Source organism: Montipora foliosa, chromosome 6 (assembly GCF_036669935.1).
Source record: "Montipora foliosa isolate CH-2021 chromosome 6, ASM3666993v2, whole genome shotgun sequence".
Taxonomy (NCBI): Eukaryota; Metazoa; Cnidaria; class Anthozoa; order Scleractinia; family Acroporidae; genus Montipora; species Montipora foliosa.
Genome location: NC_090874.1, coordinates 33,729,853 through 33,737,018, shown reverse-complemented (window position 1 = coordinate 33,737,018; position 7,166 = coordinate 33,729,853). Strand labels below are relative to the sequence as shown.

The following is a 7,166-nucleotide window of genomic DNA, read 5'->3' as shown; positions in this document are numbered from 1 at the left end:
TCACTTCTGCTGAAAAGGGATTTCACTTGTGGGAGCCATTGTTGAAGTAAAAGAGGATAAGAAGGAAATCTTACCATATCTTGTGAAAATCTATTGTGAGTTTGGTTTGGCTTCTAGTTCTGATACTGTAATTAGTGAATCCAAGATGACTGTATCCCTTTGCAGCTATAGCATAAGCACCTATAGCCAGCAAAAAGTTAAAACAATAACTCGCTATGCTTAAAAGAGGTGGCTCTTTTTTGTACTGACAGGAAAAATATTGATATTCCAAAGTGTTGATATTTTTTATCCAAGTAAAATGAACCCAAAGTAATTGTGCCAGTAAAGCTTGATTTTGTTAATAAAATTGATTAGTGTTTTACACTTAAATACACTGTAGACTGCCATACATGCTATTATGAGATGGTGCCCTTCATCGAGGGCCGGGCACCAGGCAAACTGGCCAGCTGTGGACATGACTGCCTGGCTTCTTTCGACATCACAACAGACTGTTTTTTTTTTTAATTCAAAGATTGATTTAGAAGATACAGTTTTGTCCTTTTCGTCATCTGTCTTCTGTTGTCAAATTGTCACAATTTCATACACTGCGTTCTATATCATACCAGAGCTGGTACGCGTGCGGAGCACCATAGCTAAGAAAATATGGTAAAACATCAATGGGAGAAATTTTTGTTTTGGCTACGACATCACCATGCGACAGTCTGTCTGTACATCGGTACGTCCACCCCTCCATGTCTGCCAATGTGACCAGTATCACGTGACCATATTGCAGGCTCAAGTTAAGACACAAGGTGGCCATTTGCTCTGACGAAGGGTTAACGCTCAAAACGTCAGCTTTCCAATTCATTCATGATGGTAATTCGACCTTTATCAACACGTTTGATAAAGCTAAAATTTCCTGTTTGACTCTCCCACCGACGCAGCACCACAGTTTTTTTTAGAAACTAGAAATTTGTTAATTTTTGGTGCGCTTTCTGTGGCTCAGCAAGGCTACGGCCGTGCGACATTGTGCGTCAGCTGCATGTAAAGCTCGTAACAGTCGACGCTTTTCGTGTTCAGTTGGAAAACAGTTTGGAAAATTGTTTTCTGCATTTTTTGCCGGTTTCAATCCAGATTTGACATATATAGCTGTGGTCAGGACCACACTGTGGCTGCACAGCTATTCAAGTCAAGTATCGGAGGGAAATACAATTAAAGCTGAGTGTAATTTTTAATTGGACATGTTTAGAGCTGCTTTTTGCTCTGTATTGCAATTTTTGGCATATCTTTAAGAGGATTTTTAATTTTGAATGTGATAAGGTTGCAGGATGCCTGGATGACCTCTGACAGAAGAGCAGAAATGAAAGAAGAGAGGAAGAGAATGAGAGCGACAAAAAAAATAATAACCAGTAACAGCTCAAACTTGGTGGAAGAAGTTACTCCATAATTTCTTTTCTTGGACACTAAACCGTTTGTTATTTTTATGGATGCGTTACTTCAACTGGATGAGTATTTTTAAAAAGTGGTTTAATCGTTTTTTTCCCGTTTTTCAGGAATGAAACTCGTCTTTTTATTCTCAACTGGAATTAAATATTAAACAATCATCTGTACTCTTGGACATAAAGAAACAGTTGATTTGTTTGTTTGTTACACGTAATCGTAATGAGTTTTCGTAAAATTAAGGAAAATATATCTAGCTTGTGTTTTCAGACGTTTGTTTAAAGCACGAACAGGCAATTTGTTGGAGATCTTGTTTTTCCTGGTTGCCGTATTTTGCCGATTCTTGTTCCAAGCCAAGCTGGCGTGTTTCAATGAAGACAATGAAAACATCAAAATGTGAATGATCTCATTCTCAGAGATAAAGTGGAACACTTTTACATTTTACATTTAGGCTCACTGTTCAAGCATAAAAACATTTTACTACATTCTCTGATTGCTTGCTCGACTGACTGTGGTCGATATATCGGACGGCTAACGACAGAACGTCGATCAAGTGTCGGTAATTAGTCGGTAGCTTTTCATCGAGTGGCGGTTGATGGTCTCTATCGGTAGAGCAGTCGACCGACATCTCGGTCGCATGTCCGTCGAGTGTCGATCGAGTAACGATCGGTATCTCGACCGATGCATCGGTCGATCGAGGTACCCTAAAAGATACATTATCCGAATAACGTACATCAATAGGACTCTTTGTTGACCTTGAACTGACAAAGGGGGTATTTACATGAGACCGGGACGAACCCAGACCGGCAGGAGTTCGTATCGTCCTCCATACATTTCTTTTTATGCGTTTACATGGAACTGGCCTGACAATGAACTCAATGAACCGGTCTGATTTCGTCTCGGTTGCTGGAACGAGACGAGAAATAGTTCGTACCGGTCTCGTGTAAAGCCTGGTTTCCATATGATTTGCAAAGGTCTGCGACCATCGGAAGCTGTCTGCGTCGGTGTTATAGCAGACGATCGTAAACACAGGAGGCAAATGTCTCCACTTAAATCTGAAGCGATCGCAGACGAGCGTACCGCTAATCCTCTGCGAAGAGAGGAGAAAAAGGAGCCCACTTACTTCAAGTCTGATTGGACGTGTTTCAAGGCGAACGATAGTGTGTCGCCGATAGGACACAGATCATCTCAGACACACTTTTCCATTAAAAATTGCCTTAGTCGGAAGAGTCGTGATGGTCGGGAAAGTAGAACTAGACTCAACTTTCCCGATCATCCAGACTGTGTGCCGCAGATCGCCGCAGAAGCCGGGGACAGGTGTTTCCATATGTACGTCTCAGACCCGGGGGGGGGGGATGCTCGTCGAAAATGTTGAATTTAACCCCTAAAGGAGACCATCTTGGCGTGGCTCAAGCTTTTTGTGACCCCTAAAGGATACAAATCTGGGCGTGGCTTAAGCAAATTTTGACCCCTAAAAACAAGTTAAAAAGAAAATTTGACTTCTGTTTCTCTTCGCGTAATTCTGTGTTTCTTCGCGGAACCCTAAACGAGACCTTGGCGGCTTAAAATATTGGCGCTTTGCCCGGAGCACCCTAAGCGAGACCAAAATCCAAAATTTACACCCCTAAGCGAGACGACGAGCATCCCCGTCTGTTTCATATGGGAGTCCCCCCCCCCCCCCCGCGGGGTCTCAGACCTATGGGTGATCGTGTCGCAGACCGTTACAGATCATATGGAAACCGGGCTTAAATGACAACAAATCCCAGACCGGGTCCAGACGTTTCAAGCCTGTATGCTTTTCGGTCAGCCTATATAGTTTTTTGACAAAACCAGGAACCCATCGGTCCTGACGAAACATATTATTTCATGCCGAAACAAGCATTTTCAGACCTCTCAATTCTCCCGGTTTTGCAAGACTCACGGTTTTTAGGGCAATCTCAAGGTCTCACGATAAGGCACAAAAATCTCACAGTAAGCAGATTAACAGGCAGATGGAATTCACTTTCCTTGAATATTTTCATTTCTACCTTGTAAAATTGATTTTCTAGTGCCAATTCTGTAGAGATCCACAGTTCTAAGGCATATTTGTTATATTTGATCGACTGGCTTCAGTTGTTCAATAGGTGGATCCCCAGGCTAAATATTCTTATTTTTCTGCCGATTTTAGGCTGAAAATATTCTTGTATTATTCTTAAATTATAGCTTATGACATTTCCGTTTTAGAATTTATTGGGGTATCAATAACAAGTGTTTGGTATCTAGATCTGTTTTCGCTAGCTTTTGTTATTTAAAAAAGAAAGAATTTGTCATAATACTTTTTTGCGGTTTAGTTATTGTCTTATGTGTTGAATACTGTACATATGTATTACATGTACCGTTCGTCAAACTATCATTAGCGTTGAACATTTTGCTATAGCTAGTGCAGGTTCTTTCGTTTTGTTGGCTAGTTTTGCCGTTCAGAGAAAGGAATAATTTTATACGGTTAAGTTAAAACACAAGATTGTATTGTATTTACAGATGTTTCAGTTAATGTTTTCAAGTGGGGGGTCATTAAGACCATTTGAGGGGTCACACTGACGTTGTGCCAGTAGATTCCTTTGGCTCACACTTTACTTTACTTTTTTCACACTCACGTGTAATTATTTTATAACGTTCTGTCCCATTTCGAGGTCTTTTACATTTTAACTTCATTTCATTTTCATTTTAAATGCAATCCATTAGGTTTATTTTGGTTTCTTTCGGCCTCGCACCAGTGGCAGGTGTGAACAGCCTAACTACCTGATTCCCCGATAACCTGTAGCACTACCGGATACGAAAAACCAGAAAACGACTGTCACTCACTCACTTATGTCCTTTACGCCTAAGTGGCATGTAGGGCAGCAACATGCTCCTTCCGCATCTGCCGGTCCCTTGCCATAAGCGTGATGCCCCAGGTCTTTCCCATCTCCTTGATTCCTTTCTCCACTGTCCGTCGCCACGTGATCTTGGGGCGGCCCCTCTTGCATTTCCCTTCTGGCGTCCAATGTAAAGCAGTTTTTGCAATGGAAGCTTCTTGACGGGTGACATGGCCAATCCACCTCCAGTGTCTACTCACCAGTACGGTACCATTGGTTCAGTTCCACACCGTTCAAATATATCTTTATTTGAGATGACATTTGGCCAAAATATGCTTGCATAGGATACGCCGAAGGCTCTCGGTGTGAAATGTGGAGAGTTTCGATAAATCCTTCTCCGTTAGGCGCCAACATTCTGAACCATACAGGAGAGTTGAAAGGACGCAGTTGTGGTAGAGTTTCAGCTTGGTGAGAGTACTGTAAGCGGAGGAGTGCCATACCTTATTCATCATGTTGAGCGAGTTTCTGGCCTTGTTGAGACGGCTCTGAATGTCCAGATAAGTACCTCCATCTCTACTGATGATCCAGTGCGCAGCAAGGTTGAAAAGCAATGTGGACATGACACACCCCTATCTGACACCAACGTGGACTTAAAATAGGACGTCACCATCACCAACCGAGCAGGTAAAGTTATCATAGAAAATTTTGATAACCTCAGTAATGTGGGAGGGGATTCCATACCCTCGTAATATCTTCCAGAGGCTGTGTCGGTGTACACTGTCGAAGACCTTGGCAAATCTACAAAGTTCACAAAGAGAGTTCGCTGCCATTCGGTACTCTGTTCAATAATGTTCCTCAATGATGAAATGGTATATGAAATGAATCATACGTGAACTGCGGATATGAAATCAAGTGAAGCTATGATCTTCGCAGTTATGAACGCAATGTTTACAATTGCGTAGAGAAGCCTGAAAAATTCAGGACTACAACGGGGTTTGAACCCGTGACCTCGCGATTCCGGTGCGGCGCTCTAACCAACTGAGCTATGAAGCCACTGACGTTGGGAGCGTGACCTCGCGAAGCTATGGGACTCACGGGACCATTAGAACCTACAAATGACCAGCTCCCAACGTCGGTGGCTTCATAGCTCAGTTGGTTAGAGCGTCGCACCGGAATCGCGAGGTCACGGGTTCAAACCCCGTTGAAGTCCTGAATTTTTCAAGCTTCTCTACGCAATTGTAAACATTGCGTTCATAACTGCGAAGATCATAGCTTCACTTAATATTTCTCAGGGTGAAAATATGATCGATATAACCCCTTCCCCTCCTGAAACCTGCCTGTTCCACGCGAAGTTTATGGCCCACAGCCAGTGATAGGCGCTTCATGATGACTATCGCTAAAATCTTACTAGGAGTGGATAGCAATGTAATACCACGCCAGTTGCTACATTCAGACAGAGCTCCTTTCTTTGGTATCTTTATGATGATACCCCTGAATCCAGTCATCAGGGATTTTCCTTCTGTCCCATATTGTGTTGAAAAGTGGTTGCAAGATGTTTACGGTGGTCGCAGCGTCTGCCTAGAACAGCTAAGCATTGAGGCGGTCTTTGCCAGCAGGTGCCTTGTGGTTCCTTAGAGAATTAATGGCCGCATTGATCTCTCCTTTCTTTGGTGGTCCAGTGTCAACACTTAGGTCAATCTCAGTTTCTGGTATATCAGGCTCCTCTTCTGGTGCTGGTCTATTAAGGACTTCCTGGAAATGCTATATCCAACGTGCTTCTTGGTCTTATTCAGACGTGAGGAGCTGTCCTTGTTTGTCTCGTATGGGGGCAATTCTGCCGCCACTATATTTTCCACAGGTCAATTTAGTGATTTTATAGACATTTCTCTGCTCTCCCTTTTGTGCGGCTTCCTCCGCTTCCCTTGCCAGGTCTTCCATATATGCCTTTTTGTCAGTTCGGATCTTTCTCTTGACACGCCTGTTGGTTTCTGCGTATTCCGCCCTATACCTTACTCGGAGTCTGACTGATCTACTCTCACTTATCTTCTTTTTCAGCTGGTGCCCCTCATCGATAGCCTGCCACGTGTCTGGTGTAATCCATTCTTTCTTTTTTCTAGTCTTCTGCATCCCTAGTTCCCCGAACTAGATTACCACCTTGACGGGGGCTTGCGTGCTTCAATGAGCCTGAGAGCTATGCTGGCTGGACCTCTAGAGGTCCTGGTAGGGTCATCCATGCCAGACAGATCAAAGGTTAGGGGCCAGACAAAGAGCAATCTACCGGTACCTCAGGCTTGCGGGTTTTGCACAGGGATAACAACCCTGTCATGTAAAAAATTCTTCGTTACGGAAACAGAAACGTGTAAATTACATGAATCATCTGCGCACAACGAGTCTCCGAAAAACCTCGTGAGGAACAAAAATTGGAAACGTATTCCCCGAACCAATGCAATGCCCCAAACCGTCCAGGGTTTGAGGGTTTCTTGTTACAAAACAATAACGATACACAAAAAGAAAACAAAAGTTAAAGAGACTGATGCAGGCCTAAAATGGCTTACCACGTGACGAACTAACACTTATACACAGTATGATACCCATCATGCCTAACACCAATCGTACCCAGTTCCTTCTGTTCCTGTGCCGTAGAAATATAAATTTCTGTCTTATTCGCACATTCAACCGACAGAAATTACCTTTTTTAAGCTTTGGTAATAAATTCATTTCGAAGATAAGAAATCACGCTCTTGATTAATTAACGCACTCGTTTCTTCTTTAAATAGTCTGCAAAAAAATTAACTGCAAATTTCTCTGGCGGACGTTTTCCCGCATACATATGTCAGGCATGTCTTGCAGTTGCACTAAGCAAACGCTATTGCACACATTAATTAAGGAGGGACTGAAGAAACTGTTTCCGCT

General features: G+C 42.9%; 1 protein-coding gene and 1 non-coding gene across 2 annotated transcripts in view; both read left to right on the top strand.

The window, feature by feature from the left end:
• LOC138009008 (developmentally-regulated GTP-binding protein 2-like) overlaps nucleotides 1-364 on the top strand; it is a 1,595-nt gene extending 1,231 nt beyond the window's left edge. The window contains exon 1 of the mRNA XM_068856304.1: nucleotides 1-364. This exon is cut by the window's left edge and continues 1,231 nt beyond it. The gene's annotated coding sequence lies outside the window, so the exon portion shown is untranslated.
• A 5,026-nt stretch (nucleotides 365-5,390) lies between these two features.
• Nucleotides 5,391-5,463, top strand: Trnas-gga (transfer RNA serine (anticodon GGA)). The gene has a single exon. It is a non-coding gene; the product is annotated as a tRNA-Ser (tRNA).
• Nucleotides 5,464-7,166: the final 1,703 nt, after the last annotated feature.